This window comes from Cnephaeus nilssonii (assembly GCF_951640355.1).
Source record: "Cnephaeus nilssonii genome assembly, chromosome: X".
Taxonomy (NCBI): domain Eukaryota; kingdom Metazoa; phylum Chordata; class Mammalia; order Chiroptera; family Vespertilionidae; genus Cnephaeus; species Cnephaeus nilssonii.
In genome coordinates this window covers 39,483,462-39,496,989 of record NC_137071.1, presented here as the reverse complement: position 1 = coordinate 39,496,989, position 13,528 = coordinate 39,483,462, and the positions used below count along the sequence as shown (strand labels likewise).

At 41.1% G+C, this 13,528-nt stretch overlaps 1 pseudogene across 1 annotated transcript; it reads left to right on the top strand.

Annotated features, from left to right (window-relative positions):
• The first annotated feature begins 2,337 nt into the window (after positions 1-2,337).
• Positions 2,338-2,872, top strand: LOC307096395 (CYFIP-related Rac1 interactor B-like; annotated as a pseudogene). The gene has a single exon. The product of its transcript is annotated as a CYFIP-related Rac1 interactor B-like (transcript).
• Positions 2,873-13,528: the final 10,656 nt, after the last annotated feature.

Here is a 13,528-nt window from a genome sequence, read left to right as displayed (position 1 = left end):
TACATAAAAGCACTTCTGGGGGATATCAAGGGAGAGATTGACAACAATAAAATCATAGTAGGGGTCTTTAATACCCCACTATCACCATTGGACAAATCCTCTAAACAAAAAATCAGCAAAGAAACATCAATCCTAAATGACTCACTAGACCAGATGGAATTAATTGACATCTTCAGAACATTTCACTCCAAAGCCACAGAATATACATTCTTGTCAAGTGCACATGGGTCATTTTCAAATATAGACCATATATTGGTTCACAGACAAAGTGTATTCAAATTCAAGAAGATAGAAATCATATCAAGCATCTTCTCAGATCAGAATGGCATAAAACTGGAAATCAACTACAATAAAAACAATCCAAAAAAAATCAAACACCTGGAGACTAAATAGCATGCTATTAAACAATGACTGGGTTACCAGAGAGATCAAAGAAGAAATCAAAAATCATCATGGCCACCTACGACAATGGAAACACAACAATCCAAAATCTATGGGACACAACGAACGCAGTCTTGAGAGGGAAGTTCATAGCTCTACAAGCCTACTGCAAAAAAAATAAAATAAACTGAAACAATGGTAATAAATTACCCAATCCTTCAACTAAAAGAGTTAGAAAGAGAGCAACAAGAAAAGCCCAGTGTAATCAGAAGGAAGGAAATAATAAAGATCAGAGCAGTGATAAATGACATAGAGACCAAAAGAAAAAAAAAACAATACAAAAGATCAACAAAACCAAGAGCTGGTTCTTTGAAAGGATCAATAAGATTGATGAACCTCCTGCCAGGCTCACCAAGAAGCAAAGAGAGAGTACCCAAATAAACAAAATCAAAAATGAAAGTGGAGAAATAACAACAGACCCCACAGAAATACAAAGGATTGTTAAAAAAATACTATGAACAACTTTATTCCAACAAACTGGACAATCTGGAGGAAATGGACATATTCCTATAAAAATATAACCTTACAAAACTCAATCAGGAAGAATTTAAACATCTCAACAGGCCAATAACTATGGAAGAAATGGAAGCAGTCATCAAAAAGCTTCCAGCAAACAAAAGCCCGAGGCCAGATGGATTCACAGGGTAGTTTTACCAAACATTCAAAGAAGAACTGAAACCTATCCTCCTCGGACTATTCCAAAAAATTCAAGAGGAAGGAAACCTTCCAAGCTCATTCTATGAAGCCAGCATCACCCTAATACCAAAACCAGATAAAGACAACACAATGGAAGAGAATTACAGGCCAATATCCCTCATGAACATCGATGCCAAAATCCTCAACAAAATTCTAGCAAATCGGATCCAGCAATACATCAAAAAGATCATACACCACGACCAAGTAGGATTTATTTCAGGGATGCAAAGATGGCACAATATCTTCAAATCAATAAACGTGATACATCACATAAACCAATTGAGAGGTAAAAACCACTTAGTCATATCAATTGATGCAGACAAAGCATTTGAAAAAATCCAACACCCATTTTTGATAAAAACTCTCAGTAAAGTGGGAATAGAAGGGTCATACCTCAACATAATAAAAGCCATATATGGAGTGCTGGTGGCAGGGCTCCGCGAAGGCAAACAGTGTTTCCTCTTCCTACTCCAGGCTTTGCTTCCTTTTATAGTGATTTGTCGCCTGTCACTGGCCTGGGTTGCTGCTGCTGCTGATTCTGCTGCCATGGCGTGGCTGCTTGCAAACCTGTGGTGGTGACATTCGACCCGCCAACCTGGAAAAGGTGGCGGCTAGGGGCACTGAGTCAGGAGGCTCCTGCGCTGAGCTCCCCTTGCCGCCAGCACGCAGCCAGGAGAAGAAACTGAAGCCTGGAGTTTGAGTAATTCGTTCAAGGTTACCAAGTTGGTAGAGGGACCAAGGGCAGAATCACCAGCACTGGCTGAAGGTACCTTAACATGGCGAATCTTTTGACATGAACAGACCTTGAGCAGGGGCCAAATTTTTTCCTTGATTTTGAAAATGCCCAGCCTACAGAGTCTGAGAAGGAAATTTATAGTCAGGTGAATGTAGTGTTAAAAGATGCAGAAGGCATCTTGGAGGACTTGTAGTCATATGGAGGAGCTGGCCATGAAATACGAGAGGCCATCCAGCAGATGAGAAGTTATAAGAGAAGGCATGGGGTGCTGTTGTCCCACTAGTAGGCAAATTAAAGAAAATTTTATGAATTTTCTCAGAGGTTAGAAGCAGCATTTAAGAGGTCTTCTGGGAGCCTTGACAAGTAGCCCATAGTCTCCCACCCGGCACCTAGAGCGAGAGCCCGCTCTCACTAAGCAGTTTGCAGAAATCCTTCACTTCACACTCTGGTTTCATGAACTCAAGATGACAAATCCTGCCATACAGAATGATTTCAGCTATTATAGAAGAACATTGAGTTGTATGCAGATTAATAACGTTTCAGCAGAAGGAGAAATGAAGTAAATAACGAACTGGCAAGTCGAATGTCTTTGTTTTATGCCGAGGCAACCCTGATGCAGAAAACCTTAAGTGATGCCACAACAAAATTTGTATCAGAGAATAAAAACTTACCCATAGAAAATACCACGGACTGTCTGAGCACCATGGCCAGCGTGTGCAGAGTCATGCTGGAAATGCCGGAATACAGAAACAGGTTTACAAACAAAGAGACAGTGTTGTTCTACTTGAGGGTAATGGTGGGAGTCATCATACTCTATGACCATGTACATCCACTGGGAGCATTTGCTAAAACCTCAAAAATTGATATGAAAGGTTGTATCAAAGTTCTTAAGGACAGCCTCCTAATAGTATAGAAGGTCTTCTCAATGCTCTCAGGTACACAACAAAACATTTGAACGATGAGACTACCTCCAAGCAAATTAAATCCATGCGGCAATGACACTGCAGAGGGAGCGCCTGCAGTGACCACGGATGCACAGTTTTTAGTGATTGCAATTACTCTCTCATTTACTCTCGCTTAATTTCTTCCCGTTGTTCCTCTGCCCTCTTTTTTACTCATGTTCTTGTTCTTAAGACTTCTTTTCTGTGCCAAAATCAGTCAAGTTATACCCTGGAGGGGTTGCCTTTCAGACAGGCCACCTGAGGCAGCTAATCATGCATCGCATTGGGATCTCCACTGAGAGAAATTTTGTGAATTAAACTAAATATTTTTAAATGTGGATTTTTTTTGGTAAACTAATATTTAATATTGCTTCTCCTGCATGGAAAAACTGCCTACTCTGCAATTTAAAACCTTCAATGACTTTGTTTTCTACTGCCTCTTTTTTCATGTGCAGCCAAATGAAAATGTTTAAATTAATTGTGTTGTACAGATGGTACCCAACACAAACTATTTTAAAATTAGTAAGACTTTTGTTCAAAGTTTTAAGTTTGCATTTTGACCTTTTTGTAAGGATGTATGTTTTGTGTTTAACCTTTATTAACTAACGTTAAAACTGTGAGGTGTGCATAGAGTATTACGTATGCATATTCATGTTTAAAGAATGGCTGTTGATGATAAAATATAAATCAGCTTTCATTTTTCTAAAAATAAATAAATTAAAAAAAAATAAAAGCCATATATGAAAATCCCACAGCCAACATCATACTCAATGGTTGAAACTAAAACCATTTCCCGTAAGAACAGGAACAAAACAGAGATGCCCACTCTCACCACTCCTGTTCGACATAGTACTGGAAGTATTAGCCATTGCAATTAGACAACAAGAAGAAATAAAAGCCGTCCAAATTGGAAAGGAAGAAGTAAAGCTGTCCTTATTTGCAGAAGACATGATATTGTACATAAAAAACCCGAAAGACTCCATCAAAAAACTAATAGACTTAATAAATGAATTCGGCAATGTAGCAGGATACAAAATTAACGCCAAGAAATCTATGGCATTTCTATACACCAATAGTGAACTTACAGAAAGACAGACTAAAAAAGCAATCACATTTACCATCGCACCAAAAAAAATTAAGATACCTAGGAATAAACTTAACTAAGGAGGTAAAAGACCTATACGAGGAAAACTACAGGACACTGAACAAAAGAGATAGAGGAAGAAATAAAGAGATGGAAGAACATACCATGTTCATGAATTAGTAGAATCAACATCATTAAAATGTCCATACTACCCAAAGCAATCTAGAGAATCAATGCACTCCCCATTAAAATACCAATGGCATATTTCACAGACCTAGAAAGAACTCTCCAAAAATTCATCTGCAATAAAAAAAGACCCCGAATAGCCACAGCAATCCTGAGAAAGAAGAATAAAGTAGGAGGGATCTCAATACCAGATTTCAAGCTGTATTACAAAGCCACTGTTCTCAAAACAGACTGGTACTGGCACTAGAACAGACATATAGATCAATGGAATAGAATAGAGAATCCAGAAATTGACCCAAGCCACTGTGCTCAATTAATATTCGACAAAGGAGGCATGAACATACAATGGAGTCAAGACAGTCTCTTCAGTAAATGGTGTTGGGAAAATTGGACAGATACATGCAAAAAAGTGAAACTAGAACACCAACTTACACCATACACAAAAATAAACTCAAAATGGATAAAGGACTTAAACATAAGACGGGAAACCATAAAAATACTAGAGGAGCCGAAACCGGTTTGGCTCAGTGGATAGAGCGTCTGCCTGTGGACTCAAGGGTCCCAGGTTCGATTCCGGTCAAGGGCATGTACCTTGGTTGCGGGCACATCCCCAGTAGGGGGTGTGCAAGAGGCAGCTGATCGATGTCTCTAACTCTCTATCCCTCTCTCTTCCTCTCTGTAAAAAATCAATAAAATATATTTAAAAATAAAATACTAGAGGAATTCACAGGCAGCAAAATCTCAGACATATGCCGAAGCAATTTCTTCACTGATACCGCTCCTAGGGCAATGGAAACTAAAGAGAAAATAAACAAATGGGACTACAACAAAACAGAAAGCTTTTGAACAGCAAAGGAAAACATCAACAAAACAAGAAAGCCCACTGCATGGGAGAATATATTTGCCAATATTATCACCTATAAGGGTTTAATCTCCAACATTTACAGGGAACTCATACAACTTAACAAAAGGAAGATGAACAACCCAATAAAAAAATGGGCAAAGGACCTAAATAGATACTTTTCGAAAGAAGACAGAAGGAAGGTCAACAGGCATATGAAAACATGCTCAAAGTCACTAATCATCTGAGAGATGCAAATCAAAACGACAATGCGGTATTATCTCACACCTGTCAGAATGGCTATCATCAACAAATCAACAAACGACAAGTGCTGGTGAGGATGCAGAGAACAAGGAACCCTCGTGCACTGCTGATGGGAATGCAGACTGGTGCAGTCACTGTGGAGTTTCCTTAAAAAACTAATACTAGAACTCCCATTTGACCCAGTGATCCCACTTCTAGGAATATATCCCATGAAACTAGAAACACCAATCAGAAAGGATATATGTATCCCTATGTTCATAGCAGCACAATTTACAATAGCTAAGATTTGCAAACAGCCTAATTGCCCCCCAGCAGATTAGTGGATTAAAAAGTAGTGGTACATCTACACAATGGAATACTACGCTGAGGTAAAAAAGAAGGCATTATTACCATTTGCAACAGCATGGATGTAACTGGAGAGCATTATGCTAAGTGAAATAAGCCAGTCAGAGAAAGATAAATATCACTTGATCTCACTCATTTATGAAATATAATGAACAACATAAACTGAATAACAAAAATAGATCCAAAGACAGAGAAACATAGATCAGACCATCAAACCTGAGAGGGAAGGTAGGGGAGGGTGGGGGTAAGAGGGAGAGATCAACCAAAGGATTTGTATGCATGCATATAAGCCTAACCAATGGACACAGACAACAGGGGGGTGAGGGTATGAGTGAGGGTATGATGAGGAGGGTAATGGGGGTATAAGGACACATATGTAACACCTTAATCAATAAAGACATTTTTTAAAAAGTGTGGGGAAAACGGAAAAAAAAATCTGAAAAAGAAAAAAGATCATGTTACAGAAGCTGCACATGAGAGGAATCACATGTTGGAATTATTAGTTAAATACTTTAGAGTACAGCTTCTGGTCCAAGATAGCCTCATTGGAAGACCCTGAACTCACTTTTTTCCCATAAGCACATAGAATTCAACAACAAAGAACTGAGGGCTGACTGGACAACTTTTGCACAACAAACAGAGGAGAGAGAGAGAGAGAGAGAGAGAGAGAGAGAGAGAGAGAGAGAGGAAACAAAGACAGTATTGTGGGAACCTCACCCCCAATGCACAGTCCTACAAACCTGCAGTAGGGAGGGATTACTGAAAAGCCTGTGCTCAGACTAGGCTTCCCTGGAACACAGCAAAAACAAACAAGCAAACTATGGTTTAAAGGGCACCTGCAATATACAGAAAGGAAATCTATTCACTAACCCTAGAGCATCTGCCAAATGAGAGGGGAGCTGTGATAATCCTCTCCAGAGTCAAAAACACCAGAGAGTGCCATTTATTGTGCTCTTCCTTCACATTGATCACATGGGAAGGAGCATAATCCAGGCATTCTATCCCACCAGGAAAAGGCTGTCCTAGTGTGCCCCAAGAAACAGGCCCACAACAGATCCATGGCTTGCTCTGGGACCTTCCCCCACCCCAGCCTACACCTTCTCTAGACCCAGTTTCAAGCCCTAGAAAGACTTTTCCCTTTGATGTCTCTCAGCCCACACCCACTCCAATTATAGCTCTAGGTCCTGACACAGCTTACTCACAGTATTATCATGGTCTGCTCAAGCTACAGCTTCTAGTCAGCCTTCCAAGGCAGGCCCTGCTTAGTTTGCCCCCTGGAACACCACATGGCTCATGCCCACTCTAGTTAAATCTCACATCACAATGAAACTTATCTCTGGGACTTATTGCAGACCAAGCCTTCTCCAGCTCAAGCTCCAGGCTCTAACATTGCTTAGCCTTGGGATTCCCCATGGCCTGAGCCTATTCCAACTCCAATCATTTTGCTAAGGTGGTCTCAGTGAGGCTTGCCTCCAGGGCTCCTTTTGACTCACACCTACTCCAGATACAGCTCCAGACCTCATCATAAATTTCCCCTGGGATTAACCACAGCCTGAGCCTGCTCTGAATACAGCTCCAATTATTCTGCCAAGGTGGTCTTGACGTGGCTTGCCCCTTGGACTCACTGCTGCTCACACCTGCTTCAGATAAAGCTTCAGGCCCTAGCATGGGGTTGATTCTGGGAATTCCCATGCCCTCAGTGAACTCCAACTACAGCTCCAACTTGACTGCCAAATCAGCTTTGGTGTGGTTTTTCCTTGAAATTCCCTGCTGTCTGTGCCTGCTAGAGCTACATGTTCAGCCAGCCTAGAAAGATGGGCCCAGCATAGCTTTCTTCCAGCACTTATTGTGGCCCCTGCCCATTCCAGCTACAGCTTTGGGACTCAAAACAGCTTACCCACAGGGACTACCCATGGTCTGAGCCTGTTCTAATTAAAACTTGAAAAGGTGACTCCAGTAGGACTTGACTCAGGATACTCCAGTTTCTTAGCCAGCTCCAACTATAGCTCCAGACTACCCACCAAAGAGGCCCCAGCAAAACATGTCCCCATGGCCTGTACCTGTTCAAACTTTAGCTCAAACCAGCGTGCCAAGGTGGCCCCTGTGTGGCTCACCCTCCAGTCCCTCAGTCCCTCTTCAGCCCAAGCCCACTATAACATCAGCTTTAGCCCTTCTGCCTAACAGACTTGCACACACAGTCTACAAAGAGAAAGCGCCTACACAGGCCTCTCCTTCAAACCAACGAGAGATTGCTGTTTGGCTTATTACATAGAAACAAAGACAGAGAGAGGGCCAAAACAAGGAGACAGAAATATGTTTCTAATGAAGGAACAGAACAAAACACCATAAAAAGAACTAAATTAAATGGAAACTAGCAATCTACTAGATAGTTTTAAAAAAATGGTTATAAAGTTACCCAATAAATTCCAGAGAAAAAATAGATTAACTCAATGAGCCATTCAGCAAAGAACAAATGATACCTGATTAATACAATAACTGAAATGAAAAAATATGCTAGAGTGATCAAGAGCAGATTAGATGATTCAGAAGAAAAAGTCACCTAGCTGAAAGATAAGGTAGTAGAAATTACCCAATTGGAACAGAGAAAAGAAAAAAAAAAAGAATTAAAAAATGAGGATAAACACACAAGGTGTCAAAACAAGCCAGAGGAAAATCATTTGGGCAAAAAATGAAATAGGATCCCAAGTCAAATTTATAAAAAATATTCCTGTATTAACTTTTGGTCTAGAATATGTTTGTATATTTTCAGAAAACAACTCCGAGACCATGTGGATTCCAGCAACAGAGAGGAATCGACAGGACTACTCCAGCCATGAAGACAGAAGAGAAGCAGTCCAGAGACGGAAGACGCTGATGTGGCCTTCCCATACTAGCAGTTAGCAGCTGTGCATCACTGCAGGTTGCCCAGGACCAAACCAGAGAAAGTAGGACCTGCATTACCACCATTTGTCCACCATCCAGAACTGAAATGTCAGTGCTGACATGTACACATAAGGAATTGTTGGACATTGAAATTGGGTCTCAAAAGAACTGTTGGCCCAGAAAGAAACTCACTGCAGAATGATTCATTTGCCTGTCACCATAACCATTATTGCTTGTCTCATTTTCAGTTCTTATAAGTGTATTTCTAATAGCACATGATCTCATTCATCTAGGGGAAATAATGAACAACATAGACTGATGAACAAGAACAGACCCAGAAACAAGGAGGCATGGATCAGACTGTCGGGCCACAGAGGGAGGGTAGGGAACGGTGGGGGTAAAGGGGAGAGATCAACCAAAGGACTTGTGTGCAAGCATATGAGCCTAACCAGCGGTTAAGGACAACAGGGGTGTGGGGGCATGTGTGGGGAGGGGTGTGAGATGGGAATGGGGGGATGAGGACAAATATGTGATACCTTAATCAATAAAGAAATTTTTTAAAAAATGAGGATAATATAAGGAACCTTGGTGACAACATCAATCATATCTATACTTGAAACATAGGATCTGTGAAGTAGAAAAGAGGGATAGAGACACAGAAAACCTATTTGAATAAATGATTGCTGAAAATGTCCCTATCCAGGAGAAGTGAACAAACATCCAAGACTTTCCAAGATATACAGAAGCACAGAGAGTCCCAAAGAAAATGAACACAAAGTGGCCCACACCAAGACACATCATAATTAAACTGCCAAAAGTTAAAGGTACATAAATAATCTTAAAAGCAGCAAAAGAGTGAGGTGAACCAAGATGATGGTGTATGTAAATGCTGGTACTCACTGCCTCCCACAACCACATGAAAATTACAACTAAAATACAAAACAACCATCATTCATAACTGCCTGAAATTTGGCTAAATGGAAGTCCTATAACTAGAAAAATAAAGAAGAAAGCACACTGAAAATGATAGAAGAGGTAGAGGCATGGAACAGGCCAGTCTGACACTCACATGTGGCATTTTTTTATATTGGGAGATATATCATAGCTGAGGAGGCCTCCCATGAGGAGCAAGGGGTCACAGTCCCACACCACACTCCGAGCCCAGGGTTCCAGTTCTAGGAAGGGAAGTCCCCTTAACTTTGGGCTGTATAAAACAGCGAGGATTGTGGCCGAGTGACAAGGAGGCTGCTGGAGTCCCAGGAAATTCCTCGTAAAGGGCTGGTATATTGACTTACTTGGACTCAATCCCTCTGGGCTCCAATTCTGGTGTAGTGGCTTGAAAGGAATCTGGGACATTCAGGAACGACCTGGATTATCTGGCATGGGGACAGGACCTTGGAGGCAGCTTTTCCCCAGACGTGGGTGCTCACAGGAGTCATTGTTCCATGTGCTGGGACCTCTGCCATCACAGGGCTGAGTAGCCATATCTGAGTCTCCATCAGCCTGGCTCATACTGTTGACTCCACCTGGTTATTCCCTGATATCCTATCCCATCCATTTTGCAGCCCCACTCAAGTTGTTTGTAGTGGCTTTTCCATATGAATGGCTTGTCTTGGTTTAGGCTTCAGAATTTTCTAAAATCTCTTAAACAAGCAGCAGCTGACATACTAATGCATCATACCTATCAATAAGAGGCCCAAGACCCCACAATAGCACCAGTCTTCCTTGCTTCACAGCTCAGCCTGACCTGGGCACTTCCAAGCTCAATACAAGTAGCAGCCATCTCCATATCTCTCTGAAGCTCCTGCAGGGTGTCCCCAAGCAGTGGCTCACTTTGCACTTCCTAGGGGTTCCCAGAGTCAGTGCAACAGGTGGACAGATTCAGACCACACTAGATTACAACTTTACACGTCCATAAGTGACACATTCAAGCAGCAGACTCACTGAGTACCAAAGCCCCAATGAAGCAAGTATTTTTCAATAGAGGTGTCTCCTGAACATTGTCTCTTCCAGTGTAGTCACAGCTGGTCCTCACAACCAATTGGCCTGGAGGTCAACTCCCAATGACACCAACAGAAATCCAGGCTCAACTACAACAAGACTGTGCACACAGTCCACACAGAGGTGCACCAAGAATGCCAAGCTAAAGCGACTGAGAAGGCTAAGCCACTGGGCCCTACAGGAAACCTACTACACAAGGCCACTCTACCAAATTCCAGGAGACATAGCAGCTCTACCTAATGCATAGAAAATATCACTGGAAATATCCAAAATGTTGAGACAAAGAAGCATGTCACAAATGAAAGAAATGGAAGCAAGCAAACTACTATATACGGAGTTCAAAACAATGGCTATAAGGTTGCTCAAGGATCTTAATGAGAGCTTCAAGGGACTTAGTGAGAATTTCAAAGACATGAAAAAGGACCAGTCAAAAATTAAGCATACACCAACTGAAGTGAATAATTTACAGGGATTCAACAGTAGAGTAGAGGATTCCGAGAATCAAATCAATAATTTGAAATATGAGGAAGCAAAAAACACCCAATCAGAAGAGCAAAAACAAACAAAAAAATAATCCAAAAATATGAAGATAGTGTAAGGAGCCTCTGGGACAACTTCAAGCATACCAATATTTGAATTATGAGAGTGCCAGAAGGAAAAGAGAGCAAGATATTGAAAACCTAGCTGAATAAATAATAACATAATACTTTCCCTATCTGGCAAAAGAAATAGACTTACAAATCCAGGAAGCACAGAGAGTCCCAAACAAGAGGAACCCAAAGAGGCCCACACCTAGGTATAACAGAATTAAAATGCCAAGGGTTAAAGTTAAAAAGAGAATCTTAAAAGCAGCAAGAGAAAAGCAGTTAGTTACCTACAACAGAGGTCCCATAGGACTGTCAGTTGATTTCTCAACAGATCACAGACAAGAAAAAACTAAAAGAGTTCATCACCACCAAACCAATATTACATGAAATGTTGAAGGATATTGTTTGAGAAGAGGAATAAGAAGGAGGAGGAGGAGGAGGAGGAGGAGAAGAAGAAGAAGAAGAAGAAGAAGAAGAAGAAGAAGAAGAAGAAGAAGAAGAAGAAGAAGAAGAAGAAATAAAATATATGAACAATAAAATGGCAATAAATACATATCTATCAACAATTGAATCTAAAAATCAAAATAAACAAGAAATCAAATGGAAAAAATAAACTGATGAATAAAATAGAATTAGAAGCATAGAAACAAGGAACAGACTGATGATCTCAGAGGAAAGGGGGGGCAGGAGGAGATTAACCAAAGATCTTATATGCATATATGCATTACCTATAGACACATACAATAGGATGGTTAAGCCCTGTGGCAGGATGGGAACCTGGTGGAGGGGGCCACTGGGCGGGGGGAGTAGGACATCACTACTACTCTCAACAATAAAGATTTTTTTAAAAGCAGCAAGAGAAAAGCAGCTAGTTATGTACAAATGATTCCCCCATAGAACTGTCAGCTGATTTTTGAGCTGAAAATTTGTAGGCCACAAGGGTATGGCACAATATATTAGAAGTGATGAAAGGAACAAAACACAATCAAGAATACTTTACCCATGTCAGGGGAATGGTAGCTTAAGACATCCCCTTGATCTCTCCCCATAAAACTTTAACAAGTTGATCAACTAAAACTCAAGACAAGATTCCCTGCTCAATACAGAGGCACACCTGAAAGACCTACACATTGAAACACCTAAAGGTGGACAAACAGGAATTAATGGGGAGGCAAGAAGGAAGGAAAGTTTAGACAGCTGACCACAGATACAGCACTGTGGCCAAGATCCGGTGGCCAGCTGAGCCCAGAGAGGGGAGGAAGCCAGTGGTAGCAGGTACTTCCCTTGGCCAGGAAGAACAGAGAGTCTTGGTGAACACTCCAGCAGGGTGAGCAGTGTGAACAGCAGCATAGTCAGCTGAAAGACTGGGGCAAGGACATAGTGCAGGGGTTCTGCCAAGACTATCTGCCAGAGTGTTTTTCAGCATCTAGAAGGATTCAAGAAATCTGGAAAAGGGGTTTCACGTAAATGAATAAAGAGAATAGACATGAAATATAAATTTGAAAGGCATATTAGAGGGCCAGACAGAAACTTAGTTCTAGTGGCTAAGTTCTCTGAATCTCTGGACCCCTAGCTTTTTATTAACACAAATTGCCCTAAAGCAAAGCAGATATACATATCAAAGGTAAAGCCTGGTAAACAATAAAGGACCACCAGATTGAAGATTGGGGGAACTGCCCTCAGCTGTCTGGCAGCAGGCAATATTAATACAAATCTTCAACCCTGCTGAAGCTGTCCATCAACCTTTTGATGGACCTCCTGCATTTATTATGCTAACTGCTGTTCCTAGCCTCTAGCATATCCCGATTTTTTATTTAATAAATTTAAAAATCAATCACATTCATGTCCTTTTAAATTGCTGCCAGGCATCAAAGGAATCAGTCTGCAGTAAGCTCCTTTCTGGGCCAACAGTTCTTTGAGTCCCCTTTCCAATGTCCAACAGTTTTCTATGGGTTCTATTCCCAATCACTGCCCAACAATTTTTCCATGGGCTCCCTGTGACATGACAGCAATGATACTCTAGTTCTGGATGGTGGACAAACGGTGAGCAATGTCAATGCAGGTCTGACCTTCTTTGGCCTGGTCCTGGGCAACCTGCAGCAATGCACAACTGTTGACTGCTAGCATGGCAAGGCGTATTCACCATCTCCATCTCTGGACTGTTTCTCCTTTCTCCTCAGTGTGTTGCTTGGGGCCACTGCTATCTGTGGCTGGAGTAGTCTGGTTAGTTCCTCTCTTGGGTCCATTGTTGCAGGAATCCACATGAGCTTGGAGGAGTTTTCTGGGAATATATAAGCATATTTTGACCAGAGATTAATAAAGGAATCTTTCTATAAACTAGACTCGGGATCTTTTCATTTGCTTAAACCATTTTCCTTTGGCTTATTCTGACACCATGTGTGTTTTGCCATCAACATTACAAGTGAAAAATAATTTTAAAGTAAAAAATTTAAGTAATTAAGGCTTGATGTAATTTACTAACAGGATATTTCTCCACTATCGCCCCTTTTTTGTTTTAAATAT